Source organism: Malaclemys terrapin, chromosome 9, assembly GCF_027887155.1.
Source record: "Malaclemys terrapin pileata isolate rMalTer1 chromosome 9, rMalTer1.hap1, whole genome shotgun sequence".
Taxonomy (NCBI): domain Eukaryota; kingdom Metazoa; phylum Chordata; order Testudines; family Emydidae; genus Malaclemys; species Malaclemys terrapin.
The window spans coordinates 81,428,855-81,446,069 of record NC_071513.1 but is presented as its reverse complement, the minus strand read 5'-3'; the positions used below and the strand labels follow the sequence as shown (position 1 = coordinate 81,446,069).

At 40.7% G+C, this 17,215-nt stretch overlaps 1 long non-coding RNA gene across 3 annotated transcripts in view; it reads left to right on the top strand.

The window, feature by feature from the left end:
• LOC128843143 (uncharacterized) overlaps window positions 1-10,563 on the top strand; it is a 145,182-nt gene extending 134,619 nt beyond the window's left edge. For all 3 annotated transcript variants that reach the window (XR_008446188.1, XR_008446187.1, XR_008446189.1), the window contains one exon: window positions 7,097-10,563. This is a non-coding gene — a long non-coding RNA (uncharacterized LOC128843143). The remainder of the gene's footprint in view (window positions 1-7,096) is intronic.
• The last annotated feature ends 6,652 nt before the right edge of the window (window positions 10,564-17,215 follow it).

Genomic DNA, 17,215 nt, shown 5'->3' with positions numbered 1-17,215 from the left:
TGTGTTTCCATTCAGCACGCCAGGTGAATTGCTAAATTGCGGATATAGAATAGTCATAGATCGGGACAAGTCAGTCTATCAAAAGGTGAAAGTGACAGGAGGGCAACCTGACAGTAAGGTTGACAAATAAGCCTGTCAGGTAAGAGTCTAAATGTCTGATCTGGCTGTGACATCTTGTTGTTGTGAAGAAAAACTGAGCCTAATGAAAGGCTCTCAGTTTTCATTTAGAGATGCCCTGCAGGCCAGTGGTCACACATCTGTGCATACCTCCACACCACTTCTATCCCCCTGACCCTTGAGGTCAATGATATCATTGCACTTATGTAGGTGGGTGTCAGAGCACTGAGTTTCGGCAGCAATTCTATCACAACCTCTGCCTTTTTTGGAATGAAAATAGAAGAGGAGATATTGTTGGTGCCACAGGCGCAGAACGGGTGACCTGAATTTTCAAAGCTGATGAAGAGCACAATTAAAAAATGATGACTAGCAGCATAACCAAAGCTCCAGCTGCACGACAGGAAAGGAATAATTTAAGATATGAAGTAACTTTTACACTTGATCCCTGGTGGCATCACTGAAGTAAACATGTTGGAACATAGCCTGAGAAGGCAATTCTGAAGTTTTTTCTAGCTCTCCTGTTGATCCAGTACTTTGCCAAGAAATCCCAGAAACTATGCCTGGATAGCTATTAGAACATAAGGGTCAGAATATTGGTGTCTTTAGATGCTTTTCTTATTAGCTTTTAAGCTGGTGAGATGTTCTAATTCCAAAAAAATACTATTTATTTAATACATTTATAAGGCACCTATCATCTAAGTGCAGCACAATCAGATCACAAATCAAAAGACAACAATAATAATTAAAAAAAATCAAACAGCTCAAACAGATCCCCAGCCAGCACCAAAGGGCAGATGTCGTAGTTTTCAGGCAAGCCATCTTGCCAAATAAAATGCAACAATTCTCAGTCCACATGCAAAATATTGAAAAAATGCAAAACTGAAGAAATCTAATTCTCTCTCACCACATTCCCTCTCATCCACCCCAACAACATCAATGACAGAGTCAGGATTGTTGGCTCCCATTGTCCTACCCCCCCAGCAAGGGATTCCAGGTTCTTCTCTTCTGTGGGAGAGAATTCCACAAGCAGGACCCAGAGCAAGAAATCTGTGCTGCTGGCTTAGTCCTGGTCCTGCATGGATTTAGGGCCCAGGACCCCACCCACTGATTGACGAACTACTGGGCAGTGATTTATGGAGAGGTCCTTAAACCCCAGATTATGAAAGGCTTTATATACAATATATGAAAACCTTGAATTGTACTGAATTAATTTACATATCATTCAGATCCGCCGTGCAGTTTTATGGGTGAAGAAGAAGCCTACAAACCATAATGGGCTTGGCTACACTCGAAACTCCAAAGCGCTGCTGCGGGAGCGCTCCTGTGGCAGCACTTTGAGAGCTCTCCCAGTGCTGCAGGTACTCCACCTCCCCGAGGGGATTAGCTTACAGCGCTGGGAGCTGTGCTGGGACACTGCTTACACCAGCGCTTTACAGCGCTGTAACTTGCAGGGCTCAGGGGGGTGTTTTTTCACACCCCTGAGCGAGAAAGTTGCAGCGCTGTAAAGGGCCAGTGGAGCCAAGGCCTTAGTATTCAGCTGGCTGCTAAATGTTTGGCATCTGACCAAACTGATTTGAATCATAATCAAAGGATTCTTTTGCACATGTGTCTGGGTCACGTGCAGGTACTTGGCAGCATAAGCCTCAGAGAGCACAAACACCCGGTCACGGCAAAGCTCCTCTGGTTGAGCAATTCATGAAATATCATTGTCTTGAGTGAGCAAGACTGTATCAGGTTAGGAATTATTTCCTTGTAGGAGATTTTAGTTTATAATTTGGACAGTTCCTTACTGACTTCTATCATGGAGATAGCTGTAGGTGTGGTACAGATCAGTATTTGAACTAGAATTTCTGGGCTAGAGCACCCCCACTGTATGAATTGCACCTCAATGTTTCTGTGATGCAAGCTGTTAGATGGTCCTCCTGTGATTCCAGTCTGAACTTGCAATAGAGATGCTTTTTTGAAGGATCTTAGTGCCTGAAAACTGAACATTAAATAGGTGTAAACCAAATATCTTCAAAGAAATCAAGAGGGAGACCTTGTTGGGCTAGACAAAATGCAATGCAGGAGCCTGCTTTCTAAATGCTTCACAAATGAAAAAACCCTGAGTGAGCTAAACAAAAATACTCTTACAAAATCTGTTTTGTGGGTATATCTTCCTCATACTTTATAGTTTAAAAAGTACTCTGCACTGTTATAACTCAGCTCCCACAGAGGTCAATGGAACAACTCTCATTGACTCCAGTGGGGAGCTTAGTTGGTCAAGGCAAATGCCTTTGAAAAATCCTACCCTATGATTTTCTTTAATTTTGTATTCTCGCCAGTTTCAGTTGTTCTGCTCTCATTGTTTACAAGAGTTCATTGTCCCTCATTAAAGCAGCTGTCACTCTTTATAGACCCACATTTTCCTGTGTGTCCCATAAGTCTGGTGTTCCTTTTTATTAGTAGTATGTGTTCTTGCAAGGTATGTCCTTCAGAAAGCAAACCCATGAGACTCAGCTGTGGGAAATGTTAATGAACGAATCCCACATCATTTAAAGAAAAGCAGTATTATTATTTTTGTGTAGCCCTAATTTGAGTCTCTCTCTTACGTCAACAAGTCTGTTTATAAAAGAACGTGATTGTAAACAGGGTTATATGACTTAATTGAGCCCTTTTCTCTGAATCAGGACCGCTCAGAGCAGCCTCCAGTGTCTACGGAATAGTGTCTACAGTTTTCTTTCTTCTGTCATGTTCAATTCTAAGAATCCAGGTTATCTCTGCCGACTGATTGATGATGGGTCTCAAGCCAAATGATTAGCTTGTTTTCATCAATTGGAATAATTCACCTTAATATTTATGCGTATTTTATTAGTTTGTTTTATATCTTTAAAGCAATATCCTCATTATATCTGGACAGGCTAAAAAAAAAAAAAAAACTATATTCAGAAAACTGTTCCATGACTTCCACTAACGTCCACTTTTATATGAGCTTAGGGCATTAAATATTTACTAGGTATTTTAGTTAAACCGTCTTTTCTAGTGGCTCTATGGGGAGGTCATATTTATTTAATTCATGCATTTTAGTGGATACAACCTAAACAAAAACAGATTTTTTAATTAGCATACAGTGGGATTAATTGCCATAAACTCAGACGCCAAAGGCTGCACACAAAAATGCCTAATTTTCACATGCTCAACATCTTTCAATGCACAAATCATGTTAATAGTGCATATGTTTTTCCTTAGAGCCCTGGATTTCCGAGGTTTAGAAAATCAGGGCCAGGGAGTTTATATTTAGTATAACTTTCTTAACATACTCAGAATTTCTTATGGATTGTGATAGGCCAATTAATTTGTCCACGATTCACATTGGATATGGAGTAGTCAGTGTGATACCTGCAACAAAGCATGGCCATGAAGAGCTGTGCAAAAAGTTGACAGATTTGTAGACATGTTATACTTAGTTGAGGCAATAAGGTGGAACAGGAACACAGGATTTGAACAGTTTGAGCACAGCAAAACTTATAACCAAGAGTGGTTCTGGAGAAGACACAGGGGTTTACCACTTGGCAGTAGGGAGCTGACTGGTATTATAAAATGTCAGGCATGTTGGAGGAGCCTAAAAGGCTTGTGTGAGGGAAAGAGAGCAGACTTGAAACCATTAGATATGTGCTTCCATCAGGGTGAGTGGCTAAAAGATCAGCAAGGAGAAAAGGAGAACAACATGTTAGATATACCTACCTAGAGCTTAGCTCAAGCCATCTATGAAACTGGGTATGTTCTGTACTATGTGTATTTTGGTTTAGGTGGGTTTTCTTTATATATTTATAATAAATCTTGTGTTTTTTTTTTAACCAGACCTTTTGACTGTGTTGAGATAAAGTCATGGAGGTACATCCTTGAAGCGAAGATGATCTTCGGACCTCTTAGGAGAGGAACTTGGGCGGGAAACAGTGCCTATTCTGGAGCACCCAGCAGAGGCAGTTCTCTAAGAAATGCCATCTAGACACTGGCTGCTGTGAGCAGGGACACAGGAAAAGCTGGTGCACACAAGGACTGGCAGGAATAAGGAACCAAAGGTTACAGGGACATGTTCCCCTTCCCATTGGGTGTAACTAAAGACAAAACTTGGCCCATTATATTTAACTTAAAAGAAGAATTCTTGAAATAAAACTTCTAAAAATAAAAGTTAAGAGTCACATGGTTCTGAGGCCTCCCTCACCCTGCTCTCTTCATAGTAGCATGGAAGGCTGATTGGAAAGTCACCAGTCCATTTGTCAATATGTGGCTCCACAGACCTAACTCCCTCATGAGCACATTGAACCCTTCTGCTTCAAACCATGGGCTGTGAGTGCCTGCACAGTCATGGCACCCAGACTTGGAGGATTCCTTACTTCCAGCCCGTTTTAGATTCCCCTTTCAAAAGCCCATTTACTTGGGCAACTTATGGGAGAAGAAGAGTTAGGGCAGCAGTTTGACTCAGAGGATGTCTGTTGACTACTGTATTTTGCAAAAGTGTATTATGTTTTCTTTTTTAAAATCTTTTTTCTTACTAGCAGATCAAAACTAATAGCAAGAGCATCCTGCACTGTGAGCTTTTCAGTTTGTCTAGCTATGCAGTATTTGGTTGGATGACCACAGAGAGAACGCCGGGAGTTGTAAGCAGCACTGATGCTGTAGTAAATAGTGTTTTTCCCTTTCTGCCAGTGCTAAGGAGTGCTGTACTTATGGGTAGAATTATGGATGAAAAGCCTATCCATTTGCATTCATTGTAGATCCTATGGCATTTGATGCACAAATAGGAGTTTAAGCCCTGATATCACAGCTATATTGTGACTTGGGGAGTTATATTTCTGGGCTATCTGTATCTAACATTAAGATGTTAATCAATTCTTAGAAAAGGTGCCAAGCACCCACAGTTTGCTTTGAAGTCAACAGGAGCTTTGAGTGCTCAGCACCTCTAAAAGTCACTGCTCCAGTGCCATGTTTCCTTCCTAGAAGTGGCTGCATTTCATTGGGGTGTGACATAATCCCTACGTATGCAGGGTGAAATTTGACCCACGCATGTAGAGCAGAGTGTCTTGTAATGGCTCTATGAACAAGGGAGTCTATTTCACTCACAGTCTGCAGAACACTGGGTTGGCATTGTAAATTATTATTAGTTCACATCAATATGTATTCTTTGCATGAATTGCGTTAGCTTTATTACACCATGTCACTATTAATACAAAACTAATATGCACATGTCAGCTGAGAATGTAATAGACTCATTACCTTTCTTTGACAGCTCACCATTAAGTTGCTATCTGGTTGTTTGCACTGAAAGAGAAAACAAGTTTTCCACCAGGAATAACAATTTATTTTTCTGTTATTAACCAGAAATGTCTTCAGTGTGAGTCTAGCATTTATCCAGGAAGAGATAAGCCCAATAGGTTTTCTTGTATTAGGCCTTTTTATTTTGAATGGCCTGTAGCCAATTTGGCTAGTTGTACAAGAACAAGAAACAGTTCTCATGACGTGTGCATCTATGTTCCCTTTGCGTTTAATATTAATCCCAAACCAGTGTTGTCTGAATGAAGTTCAGTGGTGCTGCAAATAATGTAGTGCGTACTAAGGTCTGCAATGCATTGCAGCTACATCCCATCCTGTGTAAACTATTCACTGATAGGATGCCCACATATATCCCACTAGAAAAGTATATCATCAGGAACTGAAGAATTTGTAACATTGGCTAGTCAGGATTCAGGAATAGCACCTCCAGGGAGGGAAGGCAGGATTCCTTGAGAAGAATTTCATTTGAATTGTATAACAGCTGGTCATGGTTGGTTTAGTTTTAAGCCTTATTGGGCTTTTTCTCTTATGGTAACTTGTTTCTTGGACTGGCTAAACTCAACTCTCTTCTCAGCTACACCACATTGACGTCAGCATTTGAAGCCCCATATCCCTTTCTTTCTCTTTTCTCCACCAAGTCTTATTGTCTGGAATCATTGGATTTCCACCTTGCTTCTTTCCTTTGCCCTGGCCAGTCTCTCTCTCAATTTACACACACCAAAAAAGAGCACTAGATTTCTGGTTGTTAATGTTATTTGTGCAGTTGGATCAAAGGAAATTAAACGAAGACTGTCTCATTGCACATTTTAATTTGATGGGTTTGCAGTAGAGCAGATGTGGCTTAATCCTGCCAGAGAAACTTTGGGGATTTTGTTCTGGAAGTGTGGAATGGCATAAATTCTTGGAAGCAGAGAAATTTTCTACCTGAAGTACCGCAGTTACTACAAAACCTGCTTGCACACAGAAGGAGACAGTGCTTATAATAATAGGCTGATATACGCTTTCTCCAGGAATATTTTACATAAAAGAGTTCTCTCTGATCAGCAGTAAATTGTTAGCTTTGCATATACAGTGCATGCCATGTAAATGGAACGTGCTTAGCAAGGACCAACATATTATTGGAATGTTTCCCAGGGAATCAAGTTAGCTTAATGATAGCCAATGTCATCTGCTTAGTCAGAAGAATGCTAGCAAAAGTTCTGCTTAGCAGGAACATGGTTAGTGCCAAGAAGATAAGTGATCCCTACCCTGGTGTTCTACAGATATGAAGCTCCACGCTTACTTTTTATTACAAGGGGCCACATTGTGGCCTCCCTGACATCAATGGGAATTGCACCTATGTAAGGGAGGGAAGAAATTGGCCTTACTTGTTAATGGGTAGATACTGTAACACATATATTGACAATGAAAATCATAAAGGCTCTTGGTGTATTATTTATATTAATTCATCACATTTGACAGTTACATTTGGTGAACATACTGGGGCAAATTTTGCTCTCAGTTATAGCTGTGAAACTCCATCATATCCGTTGGGTATCATGAGTGTAACTGAGGGCAGATGCCCTCCAATGAGTGTTTCATTGTGAAACTCCATTTAACACATTAGTATGAACAACATTGTTCTTTTTATGCTTATAGATAACTATGATCATGACTTTCTCAACAGCACAAGACTTGAACAGAAGAGAAACGGGACGATGAAGGATACAGCATCAAGATTATTGCTGCTAGACGGACTACAGTCACTGCAAACCAAGGCATCAAATTAAGGAAGATCTAGGAAGCATGATGTGCTTTATTGGCTTGGCTTTCTGTTCAGATTTAAATGATATTCTATGACACACTAATAGTTGGTAGAGTTAGATGGGCAAAAGATTTCTGTAAGGCTTCCATGTTCTACACTTATCTAGCTGGCAATCTCCTTTGCTTTAGTTTCTGTAAAAAAGGGAACTAATCAAACTGTCTTTCCATAGTAACATTTTGAGTTTGTCTTAGTATTTCTCTGGAAAAAGCCCATCTATTACATCATCTGTAGACTCTTGAGTTGTGGGCCAGATGGTCTGGTGAGTGTTAAGAGCCCCTCTACCTTCCTGCATGTGCAGATTCCACCTTCCTCCATGGAAGTGTATGGGGGGCTGACACCTTCATGGCATCAGTACCAAACCTCCTGAATTTCCTCTGTGGGATCAGAGATCTGCAGCTTGAAAGGGGCAGAGGGATGGGGGGAATGGGAGGGAGAGGGTCATGTGTGAGGGAGACAGAGAGTTAACTCAGCCTTAGTTAATTTGTCAATGGATTATAATACCAGTGTAACCCCTTTCCAGGTGTTGTCAGCAGCAATAAGGACCAGGTTCAAATATCTAGGGATTCCTCTTAAAATTAACATACCATTGGCTCAAGCCCCAACCTAGAGACCTGAGGAAACTGGGCACCTTAATAGGCAATACTTCCGCACTCACAGTCCCTGAGTCTGTGTGTGAAACAAGGAAAACTTTATTAAGGGACAAGGGGACATGGCATTAACTTGGGAAAACAGCAACAGTAAATCAGCAATATATTTATATGAACCATAAGTGAAACCCTCACACCATTGATAACTTTGGGAGTCATCCTTTACCTCAATTCCCCACTAGCTAGTGTGAACATTTGATAGGCCTCTTTAATATGTCAAATTCCACCTTCCCCCTGAGCTACACACTACTCCATGGTTGGTGTCAGTGGTTAGTGTAGTTCCAGAGTGCACTTGGGTGGTTCTGTCAGCAGCCACTAGGCAAAGCGATGGCCGATCCAGTCCTGAGGTTCCACCACCTCACCCTGCTGTTGAGATTTCAGCTTGATTTGATGCTGGGTAGGGAGGGCCTCAGCAGAATTCATGCAGCTCTGTTGCTGCCTCCGTGACTTCAGCAAAGAGCTACCTCAGTGCTGTGTCTCACTGCAAAGCATGATCCTATCACAAGGTCTTCAGTGGAGGGGGTGAATTGCCTATAGGACCCGTGAGCAGAGTCCCTTTCCCCTCCCTCTGTCTCTCTGTTAAATTCCACTATCCCACCAATTCCCATCACTCACTGACACCCCATCTGACTGGCATCACCACTTGGATGGTTTCTGGGTAGAAAGCTTATGTAAATGGACTCTCTCTAGGCATACATTTCCCCTGGCAGTACTGAGCTCCCTTCCCTCTAGAGCAGCGGTTCTCAAACTGTGGGTCAGGACCCCAAAGTGGGTCGTGACCCCATTTTAATGGGGTCGCCAGGCTGGCTTAGATTTGCTGGGGCCCAGGTCAGCACTGGGTGGCAGGACTCAGTTTACAGGCTCCCTGCCTGAGACTGAAGCCCCTGGGCTTCTGCTTTGGCTCCCCCACCCGCAGCGGTGGTGCTCAGGCAGGCTCAGGCACGTGTAGTAACGTCTCATGCAGCGCCTCATGGTCTCAGACGCCATCCGATGGTCCAGGGACATCTACATCGAGCACATCACCGGCCACCGACAGTACCAGGAGGCGTGAGCCAGAGTGACATCGTTCTCCCACTACAAGAAAGAGACCAAGTGACCTTCTCCATTGGATCATATGAACTGGAACCATAAACTCCCTGAACATTAAATCTCACCAAATGAGGATCAATCCATCCTCATCATCATATCAACTCATTATTATCCACACCCGAACATAGCCACTTCATGAACTTCATACCCTCATATCTCAATGTCTGTACTTTGACCCATGAACCTTTTACCCCCAATCGGGGATATTGCAGATTATGTATTCCTCATGCCACCTTATCTTAAACCAAACTTTGCACCCTTGATAATCTGTATGTTATTCCCTGATAACCAGAAACTTCTATGCTCAAACTCTGTTCACTATTTTTTTCTTTAACATCATCTTAATAAAATTTTTGTTGTCAGAAGGGGGTCTCAGTGCAATGAAGTTTGAGAACCACTGCTCTAGAGTGTGGAGAGGGCTCACACATTATTTTAATATGCTATACCATTAACTTCTAACTGTCCATTTCCACTTCTAGGAAGTCTGAGCAGCTTCAACTCCCAGTGACTTCAGTAGGAATAAAGTCACTCTGCATGATCAGGCCCTTGATTGTCAGGAGTCATAAGCAATAAGTAAGAAAACTATACAAGAGCATGATAAAAAGTGAAAGACTTTCCCTAGTGATCAGCCATCTGCCTGCTCTGCTTCCCCATGCCAGCTTGTTTCTGAAGCCACAGTTTTTACTTAGCTGACTCAAGGCACCAAAAGAATTCAACAGTTCTGAAGTTACTGCCAAAGAAGAGAATGCTGTGGGAGGCTAACTTCAGAAGTCATCATGACACAAGAAGTGCAAGACATCACAATCACTGACCTCCAGAAGACTGCGCTCTTAGGCACTGTGAGAATTTTGAGGAAAGTGGAGAATGAGTGCCTTTGAGCACCTAAAATGCAGGAACTCTCTGGAGGGTTTAATAAAACTCCTGACTACCCAAACCTACAGAGTCGGTGCATGGTCAGATGTATTGGTGACTCCGGGGGATACATTTTAGACAGTAACTTCCCCTTTTATATGCTAAAAGATCTTGTATGTTATGAAGGCTCTTTGTCTGAAACAAACACATCCCATGATGTCGTACTGAGGGATAATAATGATAGTAAGTTAGAAAGCAGAGAATGGGATGATGTCTGCAGTGTAATTACTTTATTCATGCTAGCTATAATGGAGTGGCCTTTTGGAACTGGAATAACTTCTCCCTTTCTTTACATTTTACCTCAAATCTTTTATTACGAGTCTGTCAGGAGTGATGATTTGAAGTCGTTCATTTTAACAAAGTCTGTTCATAATTAAGAGCTATGTTGTGCCTAGTATTATTTCATAAACAAAAATGTATTCAAAAAGGGTTAAGGTTATTGTGTATTTCATTGGAGTCTCGCTAACACTCAATTACATTTTCTTTACAAAAATTCTACAACCTCAACATCGATTGTTGGGAGTGAACTACATCCACCCTGATTGTATTGGCCCTGTCAACACTGGTTCTCCACTTGTGAGTTAACTCCCTTCTCTTCATGTGTCAGTATAAACATGCCTCATCTGTAATTCTCACTCCATGCATCTGAAGAAGTGGGTTTTTTACCCACGAAAGCTTATGCCCAAATAAATCTGTTAGTCTTTAAGGTGCCACTGACTCCTTGTTGTTTTTGTGGATACAGACTAACATGGCTACCCCCAATACTTGACAACCTCAACAAAAACTCCCAACATTGGGGATGAACAATTAAGGGATCCAGCCACTTGCCAACTACCATCACTCACTGATACCCCATCTGACTTGCACTACCACTCCCAACCCAAACTTCCCCCCCTAAAATTTGCAAAATTATATTCAAAGTAACAAATTACCAAGAGGTTTACATAATCCCCCTTCCTACTCAGGGAACCACAGATAATAACAATAACATGTTACAACATTCCTAACTGTAAAAAAGCCTGACCTATATTAGTTGCTACAGAATGCTGTTTAAAAAAAGCCACCAAATTTGTAAGCTCTACATTCACTTATTAAACCTACAACGTCATATAATCAATGGATTTTGTAACATCAAACAGCTAAATTCTTACATTTCATCTCCCTCACTTCTCAATTCAAAATTGCTGTTTTCATTCTACTGTATTCTGATTATTTGTGCATTTCCATTTTAAAAGCCAGTGTTAATTCTTTGTTTTAAAAGATTGAGAACTGAGTAATGCACATATTGTGGTGTACCGTCAGCCAGGTTGAAGATGGGCCTTCCACTTTGTGTGTGCAATTTGTGTTCACAAATTTAATGCTAACATTTTCTGCCAGTAAAATGAACGGCCGGCACAAATCTGTGTTGTTGTGCCTCTAACCACTTGCCCATATGAAAAAGTCCTGTAGAAATTATTAATGATGAGGCCAATAGGGTTCTATAGGAATTAAAGTGGTTTCTGTAGACATTACTTTAAAAATACCCTAGAATTTATTAGTGGAATATATCTTTCTGTGGAATTTTTAACACAAACTATAGCAACTAGGATGCAGGGAGTCTTTGCAAAACTGTTCCATGGCTCACAGTATATATAGATCTGCATGAGTTCCTGGCATCCTTCTCCTGCCTGGGCAACAGACCACTGTTCAGAACACACCTATGCAGGACAAGATTTCTCCATCCTTTTGTATCCAGAACTCCCATTCACTCCGCTAAAGATTTCTATGAATTAGAGCAGCACTGCAGCAGAGAGGTCTTAAAATAGGTTTTTAAAATATTTTGGGCTGGAGGAGAAGTCATCCATGTTGGAACTAAAATGGCGGGTAAGCCTTGAAATATTGCAAGTGTCTGGCCTCTGGGGTGGGTAGAAAAGGAGAAATTTCTTACATGGAGAGGTAATAAATAGATACTAGAGGGAATCATAAAGTATTGGAGAATTTTCTAAATTATTGCTAAAAGGCACGTGAGTGTTCTAGGAGAAATTCATGCGGTAGGCACTGATACAAGGCAAATGGATTCTAGTTTGGTGAAAAAGGGTTTGTACTTCATATCAGTGGATTCAGATTGCTAGCAGTATATAACAGTAAAACCTTGTTGGCAGGAATTGCTGTTTGCCTGCTGTCTGCACAAATTATACATCTCTACCCCAATATAACGCGGCCGGATATAACACAAATTCGGATATAATGCAGTAAAGCAGTGCTCCTGGGGTGCTGGGCTGCGCACTCCGGTGGATCAAAGCAAGTTCAATACAATGCAGTTTCACCTATAAAACAGTAAGATTTTTTGGCTCCCAAGGACAGCGTTATATCGGGGTAGAAGTGTACTACTGTGTATTAGATTACCTTAAGTCCTGGACTGTTCGGCTACCACAGCTGTGATTTACTAGAGAACATTTTTAGCCACTAAGCGATTGTGGACAGTGTGGTCCACTGAAATGATTGACTGAGAAGCATGCCTGTAATATGCCATAGGGCAGACTGGGGGCAATACTGCCGTGCAGGGCACTAGCTGAGGCAGCATCGCAAGGAAGTGTTGCACCTTCAACTCCTGCACAGTATGTGCTTTTCAGCACGATCCTCCTTTAACCCAGATTTACAACTGGGTTGTTGAGTCATAAAGAGGTTGTGAACTTGCATATCTCAGCCTGGATTTAAGCCCAGGATCCTTACCCTCGCTAACTCTTTGCTGTAACCAGCAGACCATAATGTTCTTCCTTCTTTCTCTCCCTCCTCCCAAACAAGCAAAAGGATCATATGTATTTTAAGCATAAAGCAAACATCAGGATGAACCAGATTCATTTTTCATGGCTTTCCAATATGGTTTTGCCGCACATGGTTGTTAAGTTATTGAAAACTGGATTTCTCTACAATTTAATGAGCATTTAATTCACACTGTCTCTGCATAATGAAATATTAAATGAAATACAGGCCTTAAATGATAAAAGAGGGAAACATTTTAACTGGCAATGTTCAGAACAAACCCCAGTTAAACTAATGTAACCGCACATTCATACTGGAGCTTTGTCAACACACATGAAAAATTGCTTCATCAGTTTATCCCATTTAGTTTGCTAAGAGAACCTTGGGTGAACATTGCTTCTAAATAAATTAATAAAACCAGCCACTCTAGAAAATAACCCTTTTCAATGTTTAATTTTACAGGTGCATAATGCACCAGCTGATGTACATGTTGTCTCAGAAGACATCTTACAAAGCAACATCACACTAACAATTAAAGAGCAGAGGGATTTTGTATGTCTGTGTCATTTTTTGTTTGTATATTGTTTTGGGCACAATTCTACAAACACTACTGACTTTAAAGGGGCTACTCATGGTAGTCAGTACTTGTCGAATCAGGGCTTTTCTTTGTTTCTTTTTTGGTTGGTGGTTTCTTTTGGGACCTAAACTAAATCCCATAGAAATCAATGGTTAGACTCCCCTTGATTTCAATGAGTTTTGGAGGAGGCTCCTGATGAGGGATTGTGAATGCTGGGCCTGATTCTTTCACCCCTATTTAATGTAAACCAGTGGACTCCCTGCAGAGCACGATGGTATTCACCATGAATAAGGAATAACAGACATTGACTTGTATGTTAGAAAGAGAAAACAATCACTAACACTTGGAAATAAAAAGGGAGGCAACACATTCATTTTGTTATCATCGTGAGCTATTTTAAAAACTCATTTAAAAAAAATCCTCTGAATAATACAGGATTTCTTTCTTCATAGGAAAAAAGTAAAAAATGCTTAAAGAAAAGCAAATGATCCATTTATTTTGTAAAGCAATATTAGTTTTATACCACTGAGCATAAAGTAAAGTAAATATTCATAGCTTAACTGAATGGGTAATTAAGAATTTTCTTCATGGTTTTTTTCCCCCTCATTTGTTCATGTCTTACTCTTTCTCTGCACTAAATACTAGCTACTGCTTGGAACACCAGCTGATATCTGGTGAAGCACTTTTGGAACTTGAACAATGACAGTGATTCACTGGGGTTTTCAAACATAATTCCATAAAAAATAAATAAATAAAATATAAGTATTTTCTACATATGAGAAGAAAAGGAAAAAAAAATAGGTCAGCCAGCATAGTAACTCTTCAGGGTAAAATTGATTAGTTATGACACTATACACACAGGGTAATATTTTCTTTTAGTTTTCTTGGACACCGCTACAAGAATTTCTGAAGCAGAGGAAACAGGTATGAGGCAGTCAGTAAATGCAGAATGGGTGGTTTCCTGTTTATTAAATAGTGCATTTGCCATTGATTTATACCTGGCTATAGTTAGAGACCCACTTGAAAAAGGTTTCACTTCATCAAGATACTTTGGGCTGTTTTCTTTTGGGTACTAACTTGCTGCACTTTTCCTTCTTCCTGCTCCGTCATCCACAAACCAATATATATATTTCTGGGCATATGCTATGGAGAGGATTTATGGTGTGGACTGACTTACCATACGCCCCCAGAAAGAGTAGCCACTTTGGGTCATCACTTACATCATTGGCATAAAGTATAGGGGGCCATCAAAATATGCTGCCTCTTCGTTATCTGAATTCTCCTATACTTTGAATGCTTGTTTCTTCAACTACTAGAACTTTAGCCCTCTTGAGCTAAACTTTCCCACCTCCATAAACTAACAGGCTTTCAGACTCCCCCTTTCCCATACTCTTGTCATTAATGCATGTTTGCCCTCGTGGTTGTCAGGACATATGAAGGACCTTTATAAAGGGTGTGGGGGGAAACAAGTACTATATTTTTGTAATTTTTAAAGCTTAATCAGGATGATATTTTTAAATTGTAAGTTTGGGCTAGATCTTACCATCCTTATTTAGGTCAATGGAAGTTTTGCACATATGAGAAATGAAGGATTGGGCCTATATTTGTTTGTTTGTTTTAAATCTTGTTAGACAGCATTCCACACACCCATTTTTTCTGCAATATACATCTGAGGCTCATAATTAACCCTAAGTCCAGCTGTTAGAAAGGAAGCATTCTTGGTCATTTTTGTTAATTTACTACTATTCCCCTGCTAGGGGCAACCCCCTGCATAACACTCAGTGTGATTCTCTATTATTCAGTGTAACTGGTGACTTTACGTGAGTTATTCCTGATTTACACAAGTGCATCTAAGATCAAAATCAATAACTTTAGGGACAATCATCCCCTGAATTATCTCATTAAAACAAACCTTGTAGAAAATTAACACTTCAGTAAAAACATGTCATTACATTGCCAGAGATTAAAAATTATAGTGTTATTAAACTTTTAATTCACACTAAGCCTATTTTTAACAAGGTTTTTATTTTTAACATTCTAAACAAGATCCTACATGTCCTCTTGTGATGGGGTATTCACCTCCCATTAGCCTAGAAGGGTTTATAAGGCTGAGAAGGGGCAATTAACCAGATAGGCCATTGCTGAGGGGAATTAGGTGGCCTAAGTAACCCTTGAATGATGATGGAGCCAAGCTGAGAAGGAACAGACAGGGCTAGTATAAAGCCAGACAGTTGGCAACAGAAAAGGGATGTAGGGAAGAAGCCTGCAGTCATCTCTGGCCTTTAGTGAGGGAAAGGAGGAAAACTGGGAAAGTAGGAATAGAAACCCTGGGGATCCAGTCCGTGAAGGAAGGGCTTATACAGAAGGGGATGGAGCAAAAATCTGAGAGAGGCAGAGTAGGAAAAGGCTCAGGGAAACAGCAGCAAGGTGAAACTCTGCAGACCTTGGCTGCTGATTAAGAGGGTCTTTGAGCTAGAAACTGGAGTACAGGGCAGGCCTGGGTTCCCCTACTGGCGAAGTGGCACAGTCCAGGCAGTGGAGTTGGAGATTGCCTGGGATGGTTTGTTTTGTGATACTTTGATACCAGCTGCAAGGGGAAAACACATAGGATATGTCTACACTGCAATTAAACAGTTGTTACTGGCCCGTGTCTGCTGACTCAGGCTCATGGGCTTCATACTACAGGGCTGTTTAATTGTGGTGTAATTGTGGCAGGACCTGAAGCTGGGCTTCATAGACTTCAAGGCCACAAGGGACCATCATGATCATCTAGTCTGACCTCCTGCACATTGCAGACCATAGAAAGACCCACCCACTTCTGTGATAGACCCATAACCTCTGGCTGAGTCACTGAAGTCCTCAAATCATGATTTAAAGACTTCAAATTGCAGAGAATCCACCATTTACACTAGTTTAAACCTGTAAGTGACCCATACCCCATGCTGCAGAGGAAGGCAAAGACAATAAACAAAAAATGCAGGGTCTTTGCTAATCTGACCTGGGGGAAAATTCCTTCCTGACCTCAAATATGGAGATCAGTTAGACCCTGAGTATGCAGGCAAGACCCACCAGCCAGACACCTGGGAAAGAATTCTCTGTAGTAACTCAGGCCCCTCCCCATCTAGTGCCCCCTTACCGGCCATTGGAGATATTGCTGCTGTCTATCACAAATCAGCTACATGCCATTGTAGGCAGCCTTTGCTCTTGAGCCCAGTTTTAAATGCCACATCTAAGCTGATTTACAGTTTTGCATCAGTATCAAACAAAATGGACAGTTTTTCATGGTTTTGACATGAAACCCAGTGTGAACTGAGTTTTGCTTTGAGATTTTAGGTTCACTTGAATCAGAAACACAGAGTAAAATGCAAAGGGGCTGTGAAAGCAAATGTAATCTTTGTATGCAACCTTACAAAGGAAAACCACTGAAGTGCATGAAGCTCTAATAATAACTTAGCTAGGTGTCTCACTCTTCCTCATCACTTCATTCCTTCAGCAGTAGTAGTCTCAGTTAGTAATGGCTAATTAACTTTTTGGGAAAGCTGGTCAGATTTTTCTCAAAGGAACCATGGAGATTTAAAGTGTACCATATCCAAATCCAAACTTTACTGATGATGTGTGGGTATAGGACAGACAACCCATTATTTTATTTTATATTTAGAACAGTTTAGATTTTTTTCAAATGCTTCATCTAGACTCATTGTCAACACTCATATGAACAGCAGGTAGGTTCAAAATCTAAGCACGTTGTCTATCTGAATATCATGCTACATGTCAAAGGGACTTTGAATTGTGTTCTAGCAGTACATAAGGCAGCTTCTCCATCCATAGCTATACACCATGACCTTTTTATGAAAGGTACCAACACTGTACACCATATTTTAAATCAGGATATTTTCATCTACACTAGAATCATGCATAACATAAAAGACTAAACCAGATTCTGAGACTGTTCCTCTAAACATTACAGAATGTCTGGTGACAATAAGTAATATTTAAGATACTAGTACACATTGA